Here is a 25,331-nt window from a genome sequence, read left to right on the forward strand (position 1 = left end):
GTGGCTACGCCTCTGAACATTGCTAAATAGTCCCAAATTCAATGTGGCGTTCCCCATCATACAGTTTTATGTGGAAATTATCAAGAGTATAAAATGTTCTTATTTTATAAAAGAAACATGTATATACTAAAATACTATGCTATCCACAGAGAGAGGGGAGCGATTCTACATACTGACTTATTAATATTTGAATCACAAATTACTGTGGAAGAAGCCCTCATTATCAATACAAGCTAAGAATTAACTTGTAAATGCGGGTCTATTTTCATTTGTTTTCTGCTCAACTAGATATTTTCTGTCTTATTTTGTAATTCTACAATCGCTGCAACGCAATATAGATTAGAGACTCTGTGACGGATTATTTTTCGCTTTTTAAAATGGATTAACGGAACGTACAGTTACAGAAGTAAAAAAAAATGTTATTTAAAGTATATATGGGAGTATTAGAAAGTATTTTTTCTGTTCTTTACTACTATTGCTAATAATATTTTTTTCTTGAAATACTTTGGTCGTTGCGCAACGCAGCAACACTAACATCAGCCGCCACTGCTTTGTCCACTATGTACACTGTTTCATACGTTCAACAAATTATTGAATATCGTCTATCAAAGCTACGTAGCTATGACGAAAAGTTATCTTGATCCTCAGTGCACGCATGAACACCTGTCGAACAAATCACGTTAAAATTGCCTGAAGATATGGTGCCATTTGCGTTTAGGTTGCGTTTCAAGTCAGTAATTTAATTTTCCTCCTCAAGAAATTTTGTTTCTGAATTTTAGTAGTACTCTGAAAACTGTGAACTTCCGATAAGAGCATGGAATCCTGCTATATTTCTACTGTTATTCCTGAAGCATAGGATAACGTAACAATTTGTAAAAGTTGCTCCGTTACACGTCATTTATTTATTTATTTATTTAGGATCTTTAGAGAAGAACTGTTAAATTTGAAGCTTCAAAATGGTAGTATTGTTACAATGGTCATATCCTGCATTTGTACAAGAAAAGGTAGAACCTACAAAAATTAATTTCTCCTCTTTTTGTTGGCTGCGTGTGTTGGTAGAGGCAAAGACGCTACGAGGTATAAAAGCTGTCATCGCTCCCAAAACTTTGCCCAATGTGACGCCATTGATTACATCACACTCAGTAGTTGACGAGAGAATTTTAGTGGAAATTTATTTTTTAATAGCGACAGTTTGGAAGCAAGATAAACTCTGACATGGATTTTTATTGTGTGATTAGTGAGAATTATTAAACTCGATTAACATTAATGTATTCAAGAAAGATAGAAAATACTAATAAATCATTAATGATGAGCATTCATTTATTGCAATTGTCAGTGTATATAGTAGCATGTAGATATTTTTATTAAATAATATTCGATTATTAGGATCGTCAGTGTAGGGAAAACTGTACAATCAGGCCCTATTGTAATTATAGTCTGTAAGAATGATGATTGGAAGATAAAGATAACTAATTCTGGACCAGTATAGTTCCAATGTATGAGGTACTTTCCCTAAATCAGTTTAGGTGTTACTATTAATTACAAGATTATTGTAATATATCCACAAGTAATGTGATTAAACTATAGCTATATCCTAGAGGAGCGAATGTCAATGTACCTAAAATATATAAGGCAGATTACGAAGAATAAGGCACGATTATTTATTATTATGGTAGTAATCTGAATATAACTATGAAGTTTCGTTTTTTTATAGGCACAGAGCAATCAGCGATTTAAGTCTTAAATTGCATTTTCTCCATCAACAAGTGTGATGTCGAAACTTATAACCATAAGAAAACAATTTGATCGATTCTAGTGTTAATAATATTGTTCACATTGTATTTATTAAAGACAAAATGGTCATAAAAAGAAAATGTGTAAGATACTATTAAATACGTCTTGGAATACGTGTGAGTACTATGAGATCTTGAGTTATCAATAATATATGAGTTATTTTTGTTATTGTTTATTTGATTCAAGTGTCTATTTATCTAGTAAATATGTTAACAAAGTTAATAGCTAATGAATATTTAAATATGCATATATTTATAATATACGTAAAAAGGATTCTATAGATATATACGTTGATATTTTAATTTTTAATATCTTTTCGAGTATATGTTCTTCAATTTAAATGTTATGAGTAAAACAAAAATTTAGCTTTTAAATTGCTCATTCCTTTCTCTCTCAAACATCATGATTTAGACATTTTCTTCTTCTTCTCGAATCATTTGGCGTTATTTCATCTGTACGCGTCATGAATAGAGACAAATGTGATCAGGTTTTACAAAGATTTTCTAGCATTTGCTATGCAGTTCTTTTCACATGTGATTATGGTATGTACGAAGTGTGTTCAAAAAGTATTGAACCTTATTTTTTCCCGCGTAAATCAATGAAGCACGGGATACTTTCTTCAGTATAGATGTAGAGTGAATACTTGTGCGCAGTCGTGGATTTCTCCCGCACGCAGAAGGCGTCAGTCGCCGTCAGTCGGTCAATGAGTGAAGACGTGTATTGAGCGGTCGTCGAATTTCAGATTTTGTAAAATGACAGAAAAAACTTGGCGATACCCAAGCGGAAACCATTCGCAAGATTCAACAGGCTTTCGGAGACGATGTCATGAGCACCTCACGCATATAAAGAAGTGGTGCAACCGCTTCAAAGATAGCCGCACAATAGTGGAGAATGAAGTAAGTTGAGGTAGGCCCTCATCAAGCCGGAATGACAATGTCATTGAGACTGAGCCTGTTATCTTGCAGGAAGGTCGTATCACAGTCCTAGAAATTGTGAACGATATAGGGGGTAATCATCGGATCGGTACATTGAATTTTGCACGAGAATTTGGACATGAGGAGAGTATCCGCGAAATTTGTTCCGAAACTGCTAACAATGGAGCACAAGCAATCACATCTGGACATCGCATAGAATTCTTACTCACCCGATCTGGCTCCGTGTGACTTTTGATTATTTCTCAAGCTGTAAATGCCACTAAAAGGGACCCGATTTGAGTCAAGAAAAGAAATCATGCGGAATGCGACTGCACGGTTGATCACCATACAAAAAAAACTGCGTTCCAGAAGTGTTTCCAGCAATGAAAGGGGCGGTGGGAAAGGTGTGTGCATTACCAAGGAGATTACTTTGAAGGGGATTTGTGTTTCGGATTTCCAAATCAGTAAATGTATTTTTGCCAACCAAAGGTTCGATACATTTTGAACATACCTCGTATACCCAATAATTTTATTAGGAGAAAGTAGGATTACGAAAATAATTGGTAAAGAGGTGTGCTAATCATTATATGTACTAATTAAATTTTGAATTAGGTTCCTTGTAAAATAATGCTGTTTAGAAATAAACAATATCAATTCTAATTCCTTTAGATTCAAAATTTTGCTGTGTTACAAGATATTAAACTTTCCTTCTCTCTTTCTTTATTTCTCTCTTTCTTCACTTATCTACAGTAAGATTTCAGTATCCAAATTTCAAGACTATTTTTTTTTTTTTTTTTTGTTAGAAACAAGTAATTATCAGTTCCTTTTATTTTATTGTTTATAATGTTATAAAAACTTTAGAATTTGTTACCGGATCAATCAATCAATGTTTTTGACTTATTAAATTCTTTTATTGCTGTTCCCCAATATTTAGCGTTTTTGAATATTAAGTTTGAGTTAAATTTAAATTTTCAACATTCTATGGTGGTCAATGAGAGAAAATAAAGAAATATTGCTACTCGTTCTTGGGAATACGATTAAGTTAAACCACACAAAAATAATAAAATCTCTTTTGGCTCTTAGTTTCTACTATTAATTATTTTTTGTTGATTCGATGTGGATTCTATCAGCGAGATTTATAGCAAATTTGAGTGATATTGAGGTCGTTCCAGGATAGCAAGTTTAGAGCAAGAAATTATATGTACAGCTTTGTAACATATGAAACAATTACGTGACTTGTGACCCCATGATAATTACTGTAATTCGCGTTCCTAATGAATTTAATCCCTATTTCATTAAGGCTCTGGAGCACCGCGGGAAAAAATGATTTCACGAATTAAAATTATTTTCTTTAATTAGTAGTTTTGCATATCATTATTTAACACTAGAGTTGAACACCTACAGTTCGAACTCCCGTGGACCTCGACTTCTATTTCTCAAAGCCTACAACATGTAATATAACCGATATGGCACGTGACAAGCCCAATCTTGTCTGAATGAGACCATTTATGAGGGTTTAATTTGATGCTATATCATTACAGATGTTTGAGGAATTTGATCTATAATTTTATGTATAATTTGACCTATAATAATCTCCATTTATAATTCATATTATTATAATCTCATGCCCGAACAGGGACCGAAGTCAAATTTAAAATAGGTTGTGTTAGATTCGACAGTCCCGGTTCTTGATCAATTTGAAATCTTACTTCTTTTTCTAGCTTAATTCAAATGTATTTGTTGTTCGACTAATACGTGTTTCATATTATATATGATTATTGGATCAATTTGTAAGTACAAATTGACCAAAAAAAAATAGTAATAATAAAATCCAGGATACTTTAAACATGTACTGCAAAGGCTGTAAAACTAAGCAAATATCAAGGAATAAAATGAAATGAAATGAAATCTTTAAGTTTTACGTCCCACAGTTATGCCGGTTAGGCTAAAGGAGACGGTGATGTGAGTAATAAATGAAATGGTGGAATGAAAAAAGTGGGAGGAAACGGGAGAACCCCGAGAAAACCCACGCACACGGTGTTTGTCCACCACAAAGTTCACTTGGCAGGGGATGAGATCGAACCCGGGACCCCAAGCAAAAGAGGTGAACGATCTACGACTGAGCCACCGCGGCCCCAAATAACAAGGAATAGTGGCTCGTTTGTTGCATGATCATTTGTTTGTTTAATATTATGCACTGAGAACAATGCGGAGGTTAGACATTATTTTTAGTAAGCCAATACAATGTGATCCACACAACATTCCAAAGTTCATAAAATAATATGTTGCTGGCAAGGGCGCCGATCCTGGGGGGCCGAGGGCCCCCCAAAACTGGTGTGGGCCCCCTTAATGTATTTAAGAATATACAATATTTGGCATAATTTGAATGCAATTTGTCTTAAAATCCTCATATATGCATTCTGCATCTGAATGCCCCCCCCCAAAAAAAAAAAAATTACAGAGAAATCGGCGCCCTTGGTTGCTGGTGTTAGCCAGTACATCTGTAATCAAACTACAAGACTAGATTGTGTATTGCTGGCCATTGTATTCTAAGTGCTACAGAGAAATCAGGAAAAGGGACGAAATACGTATTATAGCAGTATATAATATTAGCAAGCCATAGTTATTGTGTGATCATGTACCTATTTGTTTTGAGTTCTTTTTGCATTGATTTTATTATTCATAAGTTGCAGTAATTGAGAAGTTTCAAGATGATTGAAAGGTTCAGTAATATTGATGTGAAGCAATTTGTCATGGAATCACGAGTTACGAACATACATATGAATTATGTTTCTTCTCCACTGCAAATACTTCTACAGAAATTAAAATTAATGCCAAGATAATCTAGATACAAAACCAAAGTTTTAGACTTAAAGAACGCAGAATACAAGAATTTTATAAAATTAATTAAAATAGCTTCTAAAAACGACTTATGAATACTAATTTATTCTGTGCAACCTAGTTTAACATTAAAAAAAAAAAACAATAATCTAATTTTAAAATCTTAATCAAAAAAAATGATGAATAATCTGTAAAGTTAGAAACCTAGGTCCCTAACGTCTTTGCTGTTAGATATTTATAATTTCAAATTACCCTGAATGTTTATATCTATGATAATGCTAGTGATTTAATTTGTAGTAATACAATCAGCTTCATGAGACAAGAACATTTCTAGAGGTAGCTGCTGTTGTATCTATCTTATATGCTTTTATTTGGCACTTTTTGTTCCTATTTTAAACTACACACCATGAACAAACTTAACCAACACCAAACGTATTTTAGCTTTGATGGACTATTCGTGATTTGTATATGTAATGTGATGATGTTATCGGTGACGATGAATAATAAGTACAATTACGATAATGAATTACACAAAATGGTAATAAAGAAATGACATGCTACTGTTTTAATTAAAGAATATATGTATACGTTGAATGAATTATAAAGGCTAATATGTTTCGAGATTTTCCGGATATTGTTGTACGTTTGTATATAGTCTGTAATCTTCAGAATTACATTGATGCCCATTTTTCATATACTATATACAAACTGCCTTGATTCATAACAACAAATATAATGATATTTATGAATGAAATACAAAAGTCTTGCTTACAATATTGTGGATTAATCTCTTTGGTTGATAATAACATTTCTAGAACTGTCAATCGTATTAGTATAGAGATATTACAGATTAAATAAATTGTTGCAGTTATCACAATTACAGGGCATGGTTTAACACAATGAACGGCAACCAACATTGATTTTATTATTGGGTGCCGCTGTATTTTTCTATGTTCTTCAGTTATATTCGTTGGACGTTCTCCGTCTTTATGGGTATTTCGTGTATGCATTACGAGCCATATCTTCAGTAGAAAATTCGAAACTTATTTAAATCCATAATTTTATTATACTATCCACAGCACTGACCTCGGAGTGTTATATTTAAAGACATGCTTGGCTGGAGTTATCACAACGATATTTAAACTACACGACAAAATTGCATCGTATTATAAAGCTGAACTCAAATGTTACTTACAGAGTATAATATATATGTGGATCAGTGATGATTTGAGACACTTTCTACATCCTCAACCAAACCAAACCGTTGCTCAGAGTGGGTGTATCTTGGAAGTTCACAGCTCGGGATCCAAAAAATTATACAATGAAGATATTGAGCATTGGAATATGTCATAGAATTACTGGTGTCACAGATTTTTTAAATTCAAACACTACTGTGGCATTTTTGATATAGTATATTAGAGATTCAGATTAAGAACCATATAGTCTCATCAGCATCAAATTGTAAACTCACTAGTATTCTGTAAAATAATTAATTCAAAGTACTTGTGGTTTACTGTACGTAAGCTATCCTTATATTGAATTACTGCTGTACAAGCTGAGATGATCCAAACCTGAAGTAATAATGTTTTAGCAAATGCTATTAATTCATTGTTCAGTATGTTTTGCTATTTGGGGACAGCAAATTCCCTTTTTAATTGTTTAATGTGTAATTATAGTTCTAACTTACATTAAAAAAAAAAGCCTTTTAGTTCTGTGTTGCACTAAGGCCTAGTGCTTTTCAAATGTGGAGCAATGAATACAATTGTGATTGTACACAGATGTTTGAAGAGACCTTTTAAGAATGTACATCAAATACCGTAATTCTATTATCTGCTGTTAGTATTATTATTCAGCTTAACACTAGTTCAGGGTATACTTACGAGGCGTCTTATTTTTTTTTTTTTTTTTTAATTTAGTGCCGTTTTGAAATTCGGCCGCTGTACTATGGCGGTCGACATCCCACGCGTGCGCACTGCGTTCCTACACTAATTGGCAAGCCACAGATGCCATTACAGAAACATTCGACAGTTTTCGTTTGTTTGTAAGTAGTTAAAAGCCTCCACTGATTGAGTATTTTACTTGTTGTGAAATATGCGCTGTGATTCGTTTTATTAATGCAAAAGGTTTCAATCCCATTGGAAGTGTCAGTTGGAAGTGAACGTTATCGCTAGACTTCGGATGTTTGCATATTCGCATGTATTTTTTTTTCCTGGTGTGATATTGACATGCTCTTTAAACAGAAATTCGTTTCAGGTGTTTTGGGGTAAAATAGCAGAATTTTATAGTGCTCCTGTCATCACGGCATAGTCAATAGACGCGAAACATCTTGTTATAAAATTCTCGCCTAATGTAAATAAAGTGTTTCTGGGAACAACGACGCACGAATTTAAGATTTTTCGGCAAGTAACATTGCTACTTTGAAATACTGTCCCTTAACGACACGTGACACGGAAGGAACATTTTCGAAGTACAGTACTGTTTTGACTAATAAATGCATTTTTTTTTTCTTTTTTTGCCAGTAAGCACCAAAAACTAAATAGTTGTGTATTGTAGCATGAATGCATCATAGTTATACACCAAGTATATGTAGTTCAACTTTTTTCTCTAAAGATAATAAAATTCCTCATTTAACTTTAACTTTTGATTGGTGCATATTTATAATTTGCATATAGTGCATATTTGCATAATTTCAGTGCATATTTTCGTGATTTTTAGCGCATATTTTTTCCTTTTTTTCTTTTTTTCTTTTTTCTTTTCTTTTTTTTTCTTTTTTTTTTTTTTAGAGTATATCGATCCGAAATCTAGTTAAAATCCATCAACAAAATCCATCTAGCTATCGAGCGTTCAAATCCATCAACAATGATCGGAGTACCTAGTCCATCCCAACAGAACAGCGCTCACATCATTAAGTTTCCGCCGTTCCCTGCACTTGCAACGAGTGACATTTGAAGTCCATATACTTGCATTGTTTTGCCACACTCTGAGCCTTTTATCAGCATTGAACACAGGGAAACGGAATTCATTGTGCCACTAGTGGTCGAAGTTAGACGGTATGTAGTGGTACGCCACACACGGTTTTTCTGTGATCAAGACATATCGTTTATGGAAAGTGGATAATAATATGCCTTTAACAAATCCATTTCTATACATAGTAATTGACGAATAACTTTGCACGTCAAAGATTTTATTTATTATGTAGAAATAATTTCTAAGTTGCCAATACCGATAGTTTTATCTTCTTCCTACTTTTCATTTTTCAAATGAGGTTTCTACAAAGAACCCCTTGCGCCAGGAATCAATTATGGGTCCAATCCGACCAAAATAATGTATTGAGGCAACTCGTTTAAATTGAAATCGGGAATTATTGTCATGAGTTCGCCAGGACTTCTTTTTGTGCCTACAATGATAAAGAAATACATAAATGTGTCCGGTATTTACGATAAAATAGAGTTTATGCAATCAAAGAAATCTGTTGTTTTCATTAAAAATTATTTTTGCGTCTCTTTAATAATTGAATATCACTGTGAATACATGTGCAGTGCTTATCTGTCTGTGTGAGTGTAGGCCTATCACTAATATTTAGGTGTGGCGAGTACTTTTAAATCAATCTGATATTGTTAGTTAATGGTAGGTTACTATTTTCAATATGGAGTAGTTTTTTCTTTAGTAAAAATTAAAAAAGCAATTCTTACATGCTTCCCCAAAAATTCATTTATCAGGAAGATAATCCTCATGACATGAATGTCGTTGATTATATTACTAAAGCACAATGGGAGGTCAAATTTAAAGAATATACGTGATTGACATCCAATAATGGTGGATTTGATTGTTCTATATGTATAAGTGCGAAGGGACTTTGGATGTATTCAAATCTGAAAATTTGAGCATGAGTGGAGTTAGAGGTTGTCTGCTATGGAGGGGACGGACCTATCGGAAGTCTGGAATACCCTTCAGTAGAATCGGGGTCCGGGAGTTGCCTCGCGAAAAATTGTTTACAAATTGTTCATATAAAAATTCGGTTTTTAAGCATTTTCGAGTATAATTCTCTATAATACATCATAAGGGAATATTTTTATTTTTCTCAGAAAGTTAAAGGCGGGGGCAAAGCCTCTTCATGCTCCCTATTTCCGTAACTATGGAGAAGCACTTACATTGTTTTGAGTCATCATGTAGATAAAAATGCAATCGTTTAGGCAACGTACCCTCACTGTATTTCAACATTTAGATAGACGGTATGTCAAGTCAATATTGTAATAAAACATACCACCTCTGCTTTTTTTTCAGTTCGAACACTGACTGTCTCTCTTCCATTGCGCCAAGCTCACTCTCGGTGGTCCTTAACAAACTTTAGGGAACAGTTCTTACTTCTTGCTGTTACTTTAATATGGACACTCTCGTAGGACATCGGCTGGAATAACCCATTCATACTAGGTTTCGACGATTGGTTCTGAGATGAGTGTTGCGTTCCCACCATTGAAATAAGCTATTAGTTGCAGGTGTAATACTGATTTAAGGATATACCTGTCCTCTTTTATCTTGTCAACTTGCGTCATTTAGAAAGTTATCTTTTGGTTTAGTAGTTGTCTCTAGCTTTTTTGCGTACTCATTGTATAACAATCGATAGATTAAATCGTGCTGAACAAAATGACGTGGTTGAACGTCAATGCTCATCTGCTATTTTCAAGGAAATTGAGAGGAACGACATTTTTATTGTTAGAAAATACATCGTTCGTTGTTAGTCTGCACTTGTTAGTCTTTATGCTGCTCAATAGATTAATTATTATTTATGTATAGTATATAAAGGATATATATTGTAATATCCCATGTGAAGTTATTTATAAACAAATCCACGCATCAAGTGTTTATAAACACCACCACGTGCTTCATCAAGAGGAACTTCCACCAGGGGGACCTGCAATCACCTGCAGACGACATTTAGCCCCTCCCACGGAGCAGAAGACGAAATCGAAGCAGAAGCGCCACCGCCACCCAAGGGACGCTATAAATTGGACAGAAGAATCCAGCACAGTACCAGTTCTCTGGTGACCCTCGTCTAGTCTGCTACGGGACTCTTGGAGTAACATAACCCCAGGCCTCTAGTCTGCTACGGGACTACGCCTATCCTATCTCCTGGCTTAGCCTGCTACGGGACTCTGTTGGCAACCTAACCTGCCTCTGCTTGCTACGGAGCATTGGTTCCTTAACTCCACTCCTCTTAGCCTGCTACGGGGCTCTGTTGGAGATCCTGTCTGCAACCACTCGGTCAAAGACTACCTTTTACTTACCTTTTTAAATAGAGACCAAATTGTATAGTATTTTTGTACAAATACTCATATAGTGGATTTTTATAATAAAACTGGTAGTGGGAGTCGATTCCGGACACTCTTTTTATTAACAGCTCTACCTCTTCCTTATATGAGACGAAATCACACAAAGTTTTACAATATTGTTAATAGATTGTCCTGTTAATAGATTGCTGTTAATAGATTAACAGCAGGTGCGCACCAAAAATTTTTGTTGGAAGGAGTTGAAACTTTGGAAGAGGGCCCAATACTATAAGCCACTGCAACCATGTAGTATTGAACGGGTTTTGTTCAACACCTGAAAAGACGAGAAGTAATTGTAAAATACTTCCATATATATTTTCAGAAAAAAATGATAGAACTAAATTGTTCTTACAAGAGAAAGAGTACAAGTGAAGTGTAAGATCAAATTCTCATGCTACATCAATCATTTCGTTGTTAAGCAAGTATAGTTTTATTGAGACAAGGTACAAATGTATGTTGAGTTAGGAAGTTTGAGGGGATCTGAACTTGAAGGACTCTCCATGGGTGCACTCCAGTCTAACAGTGACACACATACTCCTAACTGTAACGTAAAGTGTATTTGTATTTTGCCTTCAATATGTAATTATTTCATAATGTAATAGCTACTGTAATCTTCATTTCAGTTGATATTTAGTTCAGTTAATAAGGTCGTATTCCTCCTTAAAATGTAAACCCACGTTTCAAATAGCCTCGGTGTTGAAAAGGAACGCTTCACTTCAATAAGCAACAATACTGTGAGCAAAGTAAGAAAGCCTCGTAACCGCACATTCACTCGAGCAGGAGCTAGGCAAAGGTATTTCCAATGTTGAGAGAGAAAGACACAATCGATGTCCTCAGAGCTCTCTCTTTCCGTAACCTCGTCTGCCTCCCTCTTTCTCGGCTTGGCTGGTCTGTTGTTGTCAATATACGCCCGCCTTTAGGTGACTATAGTTTCTGTATTCAATATACGCCCGGCCTTAGTATTAATGTTATATTGAACTACAATTTCACATCAGATCCGAGAACCCGAGTCAATGCGTGTTATGAAAGATTCTCATAGAGTCAGGGTCGGACTGGGCTTCCCGGGGTCCAAGCTGGACGGGCAGTTTAGGGCCCCCACGGTAGGAGTCGTATACATACCGTAAAATACGGGATCGTCCCTTTTTCAGTGTTCAGTCCCTGTGTCCTGAAAACGTTTGCTGGAACTCTAAAATGTCCCCTGTTTTGTTTAAGAAATACAAACTACAGGGTCTGTACTTGTTAATGAGATAAGTCAAGATAAAACTAACATGATAGCTCTGTTTCTCCTCAAAGTCATTTAATTTTTACTACTTTTAAGTGAAGGATATACAATAACTATTTTAGTTCAACAAATTCAACGTTTAGTTGTAGTAGCAACATAAATAACCGAAAACAGAAATATGTTATTCCAAAAGCTACTTTTATGTTCTCAGGATGCAAAACAAAACAATGGTTTCCGATATCAATTAGAATTTTCCTGATTACATATGCAATTTTGTGTAAAAACAAAATATTTTTAATCAAAACATTGTTTAGAAAGCGAAATAACAAATCTGACAATAAATTTAACGATAATAACAAAACTTTTTACATTTTACATATTTGAGTCATCACGTCTGCTTTTTACCAGTAAGTAATTTACATACACATATGAGGGAATCAGGAAATGTACTAGTATAATAGAGACCAATCCAAAGTCGCATTTTTAAAATGCTTGCAATCTTTTCAAGCTCATCAGAGATTCTACAGACTCTTCTATAATCAGTTCCCGATCCAAAATATCAAAACGGTTGTATTCAACATTAATGAGCAAAAACGTTCCTAGCGAGTCCTGGCTGAGCAAAGAGCGCAGTTTTGTTTTAACCAGGTGAAGTTTTGAAAATGATCTTTCACATGTAACTTGGGTTCATGGCAAAGTAAGAGCATGTTTGTATGCTACATACAAGTTGCTGAGTGAACTTACCTGTAGTACATACTGGTGTAATACCTTCATTGCACATGATAAACATCTGTTGCATCTGGAATATTCCTCACATGCATTAATTAGGGGTATTCTTCGTCACTAACTGACATTTCAGGCTGAGGCTGGTAAATAGTACTGCAAGTGTTTCATACAAGCAAGGAACTGAACTAGTTCTTTCTCGATCTCTTTTTCACGAAGGTTTGTCTTACTGGTCAGAGTATCAAACGAACCTTTTGAAATACCCTTTACTTTCAGCTCTTTGAAGTATTTTAAATCCAAGAGTGATGAATCGGACAATAAAGCTGAGTCAGGTTGAAATCGTTTCTCAATATTGCTCTTTGCTCTATTCATGATTCCATTATAATACTGTACTTTGAATAAGTCTTTCGCATTAAGATTCTTTCTCCTTTCATCACTGCACTGTTCTCCTGGCATAATTTTCTTTACAGAAACCCTCTTTTCTGGAAAATCATCTTCAATTTGTGTATTAGTGCCAGAATCTTCAAGACAATCATTTACAGCTTTGCAGAAGGATTTTGTCCTTTTATGTAAGTTGTCAAATGATTGGTCTAGATTTCGGATTTTGCTTTCAACTTCTTAAGTTAAATTGGTGACCAATCTCTACCTAGTATCGTAATCCATTGTTATCGACTGTAGAAACTTTGATACTGGAGTTTTCGTAGAAAACAAATCATTATAAACTGCACAACTATCAGAACTTTAAAGTCTGTCCATTTATGCAGCAGAGATTCTGCAAGAAATTTAGATCTACCATCAAACTCTCTACTTGTTAGTATGTTGTTAAGAAATTGTAAAAACATATAAAATCCACTGTTTCATATCAGCACCATTAACATTGAAAGAACCTACATCTGGTTCGGCAGACTATGCCTTTGGTTTACTCCATCACTGCGTTGCTCGTAGTTTTTGAAGCTTACGAAGTCTTATTTTAGATACTGTTTCAACACTGTTTATGATACTCTTTCAAACCTCCGTTTATAAGATTCAGATAGAAACACTGCAGTTGATTGCGCGAGACCAAATAACTTATCTGCTTCTTCATCGCATTCAGTAGAATCTGCCAATACAATATTCAAAACATAAGACACACAATGAGTGTACACAAGCAAATCATTTTCTTTACGCATGTAACTAATAACACCATTATAACACCCACTCATATTAGCTATACAACGATATGTTATATTTTTAATTGTATTCTTTGGGCAAAATGTGTAATCTTTTCTATAAAATGTGCACTAGCCAGCTAGGTTAAAAAGAAGAAGAAAAGAAAACATCGTGTTATAAATCAGTATATGTTTTGTTGTTTATATTTTACCAAGACGATGTGTTTATTGTGATTATATGTTACTATGGGAACAGAAACAAGGTTAGACATAATGTCAACTACCTTTCAAGGATCACAAAGTTTATAAAAAGAAAGTATACAATAAATGACATTTTGCATTATGTAAATTTAGTTTAATCATTGTGGCTCAATAAGATAATATAATGTTAGAATCAGGACAATAAAACAAAAATAATAACAGCTCTATATTTTATGGTGCCGAAACGTCAAGAAACCTTGTGTATCGTTCAGAAGTTTTAGTAAAACGATCACAATTGAGCCTAATATTAATTATACTATTCTAAGAAGTGGCACAAAAATACATAGACGTGTCAAGATGAGTGATATCGAAAACGAAGTGGTTGATAATCGTATGAGTGAGACCGGAACAAATCATACTGAAAGTATGGTTGATCTATTGAAACAACTGTCACAACAGATATCTCAACAAAATATAGTTACAACAACAATTTAAGGATGAACTCTCTCAACAAAATATACAGTTACAACAACAATTTAAGGATGAACTCTCTCAACAAAATATACAGTTACATCAACAACTCAAGGATAAATTTTCACAACAATTTGATGGAAAAATGAATCAACTTAAGGGTGAATTACATCAGATTCTTGATAGCAAGTTGGACAAACAACAGCAGCAATTGGATACTAAGTTAGTCGGAATACAACAGCATTTGGACCAGCGCTTAGAACAAATGATGGAACGAAAGGATCAGCACACGGAACAGGTTAAAGAAATGTCAGCACAGGTTAATATGAATGCTTTAAATGAACCTGAACCTTCTACAGAAACAACTGAAAATGTAGATTTTGAGTTTATATTAGTGAAATTTACTGAATTTTCACAAAAGCATACAACAAAATACTTTGGATAGGTTAATAATTACCTGTACCTTGGGCAGAAAGTGCTCATACATGTGCACTATACTTAATAGAATGTTAATTTAATAATAACAAAAGAAGAATGTTTTTAATATATGTAAAATATTATTATGGGATAGTTGTTGCTATGTAAATGTTTTATGGATACCTAGTCAGCAAGTTTGTGTGCTTGACAGTTTGAAGGAAAATATATTATAAAGTATATCAGCTAATAAACCATTTTAGCAACGTTCATCGACGTTATCATTCTAATAGAAAAGGTGAGAATAATGCTATATAATTATTAAAGATAATTTTTACATGCAAACTAATACTACCACTCAATATTTGTATATCTTACTTAGACGGACCAGGTTGACGACTACCCTTGGTGAGTCGTTATAAAAATTTTGGTTTACCTCACCCGGGAACCTTTTCATAAATTCTATACCCCGAAGCAAAGTAAGGGTGAATTTACTTTTACAATTAAGTTAATGAATACAAATTTGACCATATTGAGAAGTGGTAGAATAATCATAAGGAAAATGGACACTGAAATAATGGAGAATGAATCCACCAATAGTGACAACGGTGAACCTAGTGTAACATCAAGAATGACATCGGAAGACCGAATCTTGCTAGTCTTACAGCGGCAATTGAGTCAGATGTCTACCGAATTAAAGCAGACGATAGAACATAACTCTGAAGAATCCAACAAGCAATACGAAGAATTAAAGCAGACGATAGAACATAACTCTGAAGAATCCAACAAGCAATACGAAGAATTAAAGCAGACGATGAAGCATAATTCTGATGAATTAAGTAGACGAATAGAACAGAAGTCTGATGAATCTAACAAGCAATACGAAGAATTAAAGCAGACGATGAAGCATAATTCTGAAGAATTAAGTAGACGAATAGAACAGAAGTCGGATGAATCTAACAAGCAATACGAAGAATTGAAGCAGACGATAGAACAGAAGATGGAACAGAAGTCTGATGAATCTAACAAGCAATACGAAGAATTGAAGCAGACGATAGAACAGAAGATGGAACAGAAGTCGGATGAAACGAAACAATTAATTATTCAGACGATGAGCGATATTACCTCGCAATTCGAGGAAAAGTTAAAAGGAATATCGGAGGAATGCCAGGGTAATCACAACCACCTGAGCCAAGAAATCAGTGATATAAAAAAGGATTTAGAAGTAACCGAATCTTCTGTTCAACAACAAAAGATCCAGGTCATCAATAATGCTAACAACATACGAGCAAATACGCAGTCGATAGCTACGTTACAGGAAGAAATTAGAATGCTACAGGTTAAGGACAACACATACCGTAATAACATGTGTAGTGATCGCTTGGAGTTTCCCCACTCACCAGAGATGAACTCGCCTTCGCCGGTGTCTGATGATGATATTATATTGGAAGAAATACATCCGAAGAGTACAGATGGGCGAAACATAGATGGTGTAACGACACATCACGTCATGGATAGGAACTATCACCCAATAAGTACACGGAATGATAAAAGGAAGGTAAAATTAAGTGTTAAGATGAGTGAAATTCGAGCTATGAGCAAATTCAGTGGTAAGTGTAACGAGAATGCTACTTCTTTCTTAGAGAAATTCCAGGACGAATGCAATATTATGTGTATAGATAGATCACAATATATGAAATTAATTCCTCATGTATTACTCCCACCTTGTTCATTATGGTTTAAAGCAGTACGTGATCACATCAATACATATGATGAATTCAAAGCGGCACTGATCGCAAATTATGAAAATGACTTTTTGCTTGCGAATAGAGATGCCACCATTAGAAATCAACACTTCAATCCTCGATTGCATAAATCTATTGTAGAGTTTGTTGTAAATACCTACAACGAATTAAAGGTCGTTAATCCATTGCAATCGGAATCGAGAATAATAGCATCGATTCGAAATTTGCTTCCATTTAAATTGCAACAGATCTTATTTTCCACACAGTGTATGAGTTTCAACCATTTATTAATGCTTGTCCAATGCTATGAAACTCAATACCATGCTATGAATCAACAAGCAGGAATGGGTAAAAATAAGAATAATTCAGATCATTTTGTGCCTGTTCGGAATTTAAATATCCGAAGTGTGAATAATACGGAACATAACCTAAGCCGAGTAAATTCTAGCAATCAAAATGAGCAAAATAGGCAAAGTTATGTAGGGAATCCGCCTAACCTAATTAATCGTAGCAATCCATATGTTAGACCATATAATCAAAATAGGTTTAAAAATAGACGGAATGTATGGCGAAATTCTAGGAATACAGCGAACTACGTGGATAGACGTAATGGGAGGACAAGAGATGGCACTTCGCATCAAGATCCAGGTATTGAAGTAATTCCTGTACAGAACAGTAATAGGGGACATAATAATGATTGTGCAGTACAATGTACTTTATTAGAATCGTATGCAAGTACGAACGTAACCTGATTACCGTTAATGAAATTAGGTTAAACCTATATCAATTATAGATTCTTGTGAACTTTTATTTTCAATTTTATGAGTTAATGTTGATAATGAAAACGACTCTTATGAATACTTGAAGTGCTTAGATATAGTTTTAGATAGACTGGAAAGTTAATTTTCAAATGATTTTAATTCTCTCTTGTTAATGTGAAGAATTATAATTCGATTCATAAATGATTAAAAGCAAAGGTTATTTATATTAGATTGATTTGTGTTTAAAACTTAACTGTCAAAGATTATGTTAAGAAGAAGATCTATTCTATAAAACTAATTATTCGACGACTGTTTTTATGAGCTATCCTATATATTATCCGAACAAGATTCTTCTTTATTATGACCTCTTAGTGCCACGATGTATACATTAGAATGCAACATCTAACTTATTTGTTATTTAATGCGCCCTGAAAGATTAAACATTATTTATAACATCACTGTTTTAATAATGATCAAAACTATTAATCATAGTAATTTGTGTTGCACCCTTCAACGATTATATTAGTAAGCGACGATGTTTTTGATAATAATGAAATAAATATAATGAATGTAATTAAAAATAAGTATTATTGAAGTGTACGATTTGTTATAAATGTATCTATATATATATGAAATGTAATAAAGATATATACGAGGTGCGATCAAAATGTGATGGACATATGCAATGTAAGAACAGTATTGTAAACGGACCAGTGGTTCTTGAACATAAAAGCCAAACTCGCTTATGACTTTTATATTCAGTCCATTTTGTCGGGCGACATTTTATATAACAAAATACTTTGGATAGGTTAATAATTACCTGTACCTTGGGCAGAAAGTGCTCATACATGTGCACTATACTTAATAGAATGTTAATTTAATAATAACAAAAGAAGAATGTTTTTAATATATGTAAAATATTATTATGGGATAGTTGTTGCTATGTAAATGTTTTATGGATACCTAGTCAGCAAGTTTGTGTGCTTGACAGTTTGAAGGAAAATATATTATAAAGTATATCAGCTAATAAACCATTTTAGCAACGTTCATCGACGTTATCATTCTAATAGAAAAGGTGAGAATAATGCTATATAATTATTAAAGATAATTTTTACATGCAAACTAATACTACCACTCAATATTTGTACATCTTACTTAGACGGACCAGGTTGACGACTACCCTTGGTGAGTCGTTATAAGCATACTGCTGTATTGGTTGGATCAGATTCTCCTAACTTTTCTTTTCAGTCGAATGTTTTTGATTGTCTTATGGATGCTGCGTGTAATGAAGATTTTGGTATGCATCAAAGTGTGAAAAGTTATGATCGTTTTCGTCTAGTGAATGCTATTGACTACTTGAATTCACAGTAGGGGAGAGGGGGGTACATTTGAATAGGAGGTTCCTTTGAACATTTAAGATAACAGGCTAGAAATAATAGCATATCTGGTGGTTTCAAAATTTTTAGTTTGGCAAAACTGCGTTGCGTGACGGTCAACTGTTATGTGCCATTTTAGTGTAACTGTTGATGAACAGCAGTACTTCGTTACATTTGTGGGGTGTAAAGTTAAAATTTTTGTGAAGTTTTGTGGGAGTTTTGACAGAAGCCTGTGTTTTGATATTATCTGCCATTTACTGCAGAAGCAAGTACATTAATTTACTTATCTAATATTGCCCTTTGTATTTCACAATAGTTTGTACTATCTGGGTATTACTATCTGCTTGGTCATGCCGGTTGGGGCAGTTTTGAACAAAAATTAGGGGGCACATTTGAACATTGTTCTACCTATACTTTTCTGAAACTTATAAGTACCACCAACATGTTTGTGTTCTCAGACAAGGAAGACAAATGTTCAGTGCCAACTGCTGATATTGTATGTAGACTTTCTAATCCCACAACTTCTGGAGAGACAGTGTACTGCAAAAATTCTGACATTTCATGTTGATTTGCAGAATTTTAGGGTAGAAAAAATTTCGTGTCCATTACCCGGTTAGTGGTGAAAAAAATGTAATTTCTTAGATCTCTTAGATTGCTAGTAGTAATAGGTTTTCCATTATGCCTATCAGGTATGACGAGCAAAATTAAAAAGTGAATCACAATCATATTTTCACAGACATGCTTAAAGTTTTCTTCAGATCACACCTACACCTATAGATATGTTGTCCACACATTCTTTTGTGTGTGTGTGTAACGTATAACGTACAGTGTGTATATATACAGGCCCGTATTTAGGTAATTATTATTCTGTGCTCGAACATAGGACATCACAATTTAGAGGGCGGCAAAATTTTGGATTAAAAAAAAATCACAATAAAGTTATATTTAACACTACCACACTCAGAGTCCCCAACAAGAGCGAGAAAATGTTTAATTCGCTCTAATTACAGTAGTTATTAATTAGCTAGCTTATCTGATTATTTTTTAAAAAGTTATCCTCTCCTACTCCCACCCCAAGGGGTGAGGATGAACTTTAACATCATGAAAACTGATAGCGTTAAACTCAGCGACCTTGAAAACAATGAATTCAACACTAGTATCTGTCGTTTTCGATTACTTTTAAACTCTCGCCCGCCTCACTCGGAAGTTGAGTATGACCTTGAAGTTGAATTGGATTAAAACTGTCACTATTCATCTCAGTGACCCGAAAAACTATGAATTCAACTCAATTCAGATGTGTTTCCGGAGGGGAGTCAAATTATTTAGAGCACAGAGGCGCACAATATACAAATACGGGCCTGCATATATGTTTCAGCAATTATTACTATTATTATTATTTCCTTCCCATACGCGATTGGTTAATTCTTGTGCCTTAAACCGTTAATGCTGCTTTGTTACATTAGCCTTGTTGTTCGTAAACGAATTCATCCTGAAAATAACGATTATTGTAGTAAAATAACGGTTTGTTCAAAACTGCCCCACGTATGTTCAAATCTATCCCATGCTTGTTCCAATCTACCCCCCAAGGGGGTACATTTGAACAACATCCCCTGCGCCCTTGCACAGAATGACAAGATCAAACAAAGTACTCTATTTTATAGCAAATATAATGTATATTATATTTAGCTTTTGCTACAGTTCTATAAGGAAATTTACTGAGTGTTTGGAAGCAAAAACGAATATTCGAAAACAGATGTTCAAATGTACCCCCCTCTCCCCTATCATATTGAGTATGTATCATGTTATGATATTAATCTTGAAGATGAAGTAATGGTAATCGAATCATTTAATGGTATGTACATGACATTAGTTCATGTAGCAAGAAGAAAGTTGATTCCAGTATTCGTGAAATTCAGAAAGAAAACGTGCGTTCCCACCAATGTTTGTATTGATTGGCCGATTGAGTTGAATCTGTTGAACAGTGCATTCAATGACAAGACTAAAATGATAATAGTGAACAATTCGATGATGCCTTTACGGAACATGATACAGTGCGTTGATTTCAATCATCTAAGCATGACATTGCGAGATTTTGAAAATTCTTCAATGGTACAATACAGTAATAACTTGAACCAAACTGACATTTTTAATCGAAACCAACTTCGATACATTCAAGTGAGATTAAACTGTGATCCCAATGTACAAGATGATGTTAAATACATGTGTACCGGTAATGTAACCAAACCTAACTACAGAGATGGAAGTCAAAATGATTGGCGAAGAGAAGATTGAATTGACAGAAAGAGAAAGAAATTATCCGCCTGACAACAATGCGGCTACTTCTAAGAAGCTACATCGGATGCCCCGAGGGAGTCTTCGTGGAACAGAAACCATGGCAGGACAGACTACCGTAGATGTCATATAAAGGATAAGTACAGATCCGTTAGGAAATACGATATTTCACCACCAGTGAAACGAATGAGAACTGAATCTAATTTTACCGGTAATGTAAACGAACCTAATCCTAATAGCAACAGTAATAGTAATTGTGTAACCGAACCTAATATTAGTAGTAATAGCAATAGCAATCGCACTACACGTAGAAAGCATGTAATTATTAGATCTGATTTTCTTCGAATTGGATTATGTAGAAAAACCATAGATGGCAAAAATTCTCAAAGTAAGAAACAAAGAACTGTAGAAGTAAATAACGCACAATACGGTATTCCTATTTATGACTTTAAATGTAACCTATACGAAGTCGTTGGTCATGTAACTTAAGCTAAAGTTACGGTGTATAAGAAAACCGTATCCTATTTATGTATGCGACGTTTGATAGATGGTATGTAATTTCAATAGAGAAAACGAAGAATCTTATTTATATATATTCCAACTTATTGTGTTGTAATTTTTGTTATATTATCTCTAAACATATTTAACCCAGTAATTTATCTATCTATGTCGATTGCATTTCCTAATGTTGAATTTTGCTTTTCGTTTAATAATAATTTAATCTTAATATGTATTTCATTTGAATATATTTGTGATATGGTTATTTTAATATGTTACAATAAGATCAGTAAACTTTTTCAAATATTAATATCATCAATATTTCTTTATCACTGATAAAAATTATTTTATTTTGTTGTGCACCTTGTTACACATAGACATACGATATGAATTAATGGAATCTTCAAGCAGCGTTCCCAGTGTTCATTCTCCATCAGTTAATTCAGCGGAATCAGGTGAAACCGATAACCCCGGCAATGACTTGGACTCCAGCACTGGCAGGCCTGCCAGAGGCCACTTTTCAGCCACTCCTAGATCTGCGAAGGTGTTACCTTGTCCCCATTGTGGAAAGTTTTATGTGAATGCAAGAGGATTAGCCATTCATATAGGTAAAAAGCATCCGATCAGAAACGCAGAAGAGGATTGTCTTCATATCAATAATAATAGCTTTCCTGACTGTAGAGCCACAAATGTAAGCATCACTAACTGCAATGGTAGCTCACAGGATTTAACGTTACCTAACTTGGGTAAACTGTTGACGTCATTAAGATGCTCTATACACATCCTAAGACGTGTCCCTCGTGGTACTCGAACTGAGGTTGCCGATGCACTTTCCAAGTTATTACAGCAAGTAGCTATTTCAAATGGAGAAAGAGAATGGATCAACCTGTTTATATTTCCATTTGTAGCACTAACTGCTCCCAAACAATCCGAGAATGTAAAGACCCTTACCTCATGGGTAAAACAAAGAGTTCGTGTTTGGGATAACACAGGTATCGACGCCTTAACCTTAAAATCGCCAAAGATCAAGAAATCTATACCTAAACAGAAAGTGTCAAATCTGAAAATTATTGAAAACAAACTAGTCGATGGTGATATCCGAGGAGCAGCCCGTTTACTAATGTCAGATGATACAATAGCAGCCCCTGACACTTCAGTGTTTGAGACGTTGTTGGAGAAACATCCAGCCCACCCTGGAACATTTACCTCACCGAATCTTCCAGAAGATCAAAACAGGGTTCAAGGAGTTTCAATAAACGAAGTTTAAAATGCTATACATTCTTTTCCATCTGGCAGCTCGGGAGGTCTAGATGGTCTTCGCCCTTCGATTCTCAAAGATCTTTTATCTTGCCAAATACTCGAATCGAAGGAAAAGCTATTAAAATCACTTTGTGATCTGTTCAATCTAATTATTTCGGGAAAAATACCCTTAGAAGTTCGACCTTTGTTTTTCGCAGCCAGACTTATCGCTCTTAAAAAGAAGTGTAGTGGAATCAGGCCTATCGCCATAGGAAATATTTGGAGCAGAATATCAGCCAAAATTATATGCTTTAGAATACGAGAGCCTGTTAAGAACTTTTTGTCTCCCCATCAACTTGGAGTTTGTATTCCCAAAGGAGTCGAAGCAGCCGTTCATGCAACCAGGATATATTTCTCCTCCACACACAGAGCTTCAAAGGCTATCGTAAAGCTGGATTTTCGCAACGCTTTTAATGAACTTCGCCGGGACTCCATGCTTACTGAGGTATTGAAATATTTTCCCGCAATATACCCATATGTTCACCAGTGTTACGCTCAACCCAGTAACCTATTCTTAGGCCAAGACACTATTTCATCTCAGAGAGGAGTACAACATGGTGATCCCTTGGGCCCAGCACTTTTTGCCATAACAATACATTCTTTAGTACATTCGATTAATACTGAACTAAACACCTGGTATTTGGATGATGGGACTATTGCTGACAAACCTGAGGCAGTTCTTTCAACGTTAACACATATAAATGAGAAAGCGTCAGCTCTTGGCTTACATTTGAATTTCTCAAAATGCGAAGTTGGTTTTCTTGGATCAGATGAAGTCACATCCGAACAGTTATTCAGAAGATTTGGAGAAGTTGCACCAGGAATACGTCTCCTAGGCAAACAGGATGCTTGTCTTCTGGGTTCTGCTCTCACAAAGGAAGCATTTACAACTGTGCTATCAACCAAAATATCCAAATTAGAATATTTTCTGTCTCATCTTGACTCGATATCAGCACACGGAGCTTTTTTCCTTCTAGGTGCTTCATTGTCAATCCCTCGTCTAAACTACTTTCTACGGTGCTTTCCATCTTGGAATGAGACTCCACTGCTGAAGAAATATGATCATATCCTCAAAATGGGTCTGGAGTCGATTTTGAACTGCTACTTGAGTGACGAATCTTGGATGCAGGCATCCTTACCTGTTGGATTAGGAGGCCTTGGTATTCGACGAACCGTTGATATGGCGATTCCTACCTTTTTAGCGTCCTACCACGGATCCCTTCGTTTAATCGAGGCTCTCCTTCCTCAAAGTTACCACCTGGACCCAGATGGGATAATTGAAGAAGGCTCTACCAAATGGATAAATATAACAGATTCGGACCTTCCAAAAATCAGCAAAAGAGGTTTTCAGGCATCTTGGTACACACCAATAGCAGTACATTTCTATAAACTTCTTTTACAATCCGTTGCTGTTCCAGAGGATAAAGCTAGACTTCTGCTGCGTCATCTCCCCGTGCTGGTGCATGGTTAAATGCGTTACCTTCTCCCCAATTAGGTCTTCACATGTCTAATGAAACCTTTCGAATCGCAGTAGCCCTAAGACTAGGTTCAGCTGTTTGTGAGCCACACCGCTGTCCAGCTTGCGGGGATCAAGTTACCCAACGCGGCCTGCATGGCCTCTCATGCATGAAGAGCATAGGCAGAAACACCAAACATTCATCTGTTAATGACATCATTTTGAGAGCCCTCACGACGGCAGGAATTCCTTCGATTCGTGAACCGTCAGGCTGTTGTCGATCCGATGGTAAACGACCTGATGGCATGTCAGTAATACCTTGGATGAGAGGCAAATCTCTAGTATGGGATTTTACATGTTCGGACACATTCGCCCATTCAAGCCTGCCATTGACGGTTGTGAATGCTGGAGAAGTTGCTAGACGTAGAGAGGCAGAAAAGGAAAGGAAATACAATAATCTCCTGGATAAATTTATATTTGCTCCAATAGCTATCGAGACCAGTGGAGCATGGGGTTCTAGAAGCCTTGATTTTATCAGAGAGGTAGGCAGACGCATATCTATCGTTTCTGGAGATGTTCGTTCAGCATCCTTCTTATTCCAACGTATATCCATTGCGGTCCAACGTGGCAACGTTTCGTCAGTTCTTGGTACGTTGCCGCCTGGAAGGGAACTGGAGGAGGTGTTTCTTCTCTAGTACAACAGAAAGAAGCGAACAATAGAATGATAAAAATAATATATCAACATTCAGAGAAATTTTACATATGCATTATATTGTAATCCATTGTTTCTCAATACTACATACTATACGCTATATCTCCGAAACCTATCCCCAATATATTATTTTGAAATAA

Source organism: Thermobia domestica, chromosome 13 (genome assembly GCF_964235325.1).
Source record: "Thermobia domestica chromosome 13, izTheDome1.hap1.1, whole genome shotgun sequence".
NCBI classification, from domain to species: Eukaryota; Metazoa; Arthropoda; class Insecta; order Zygentoma; family Lepismatidae; genus Thermobia; species Thermobia domestica.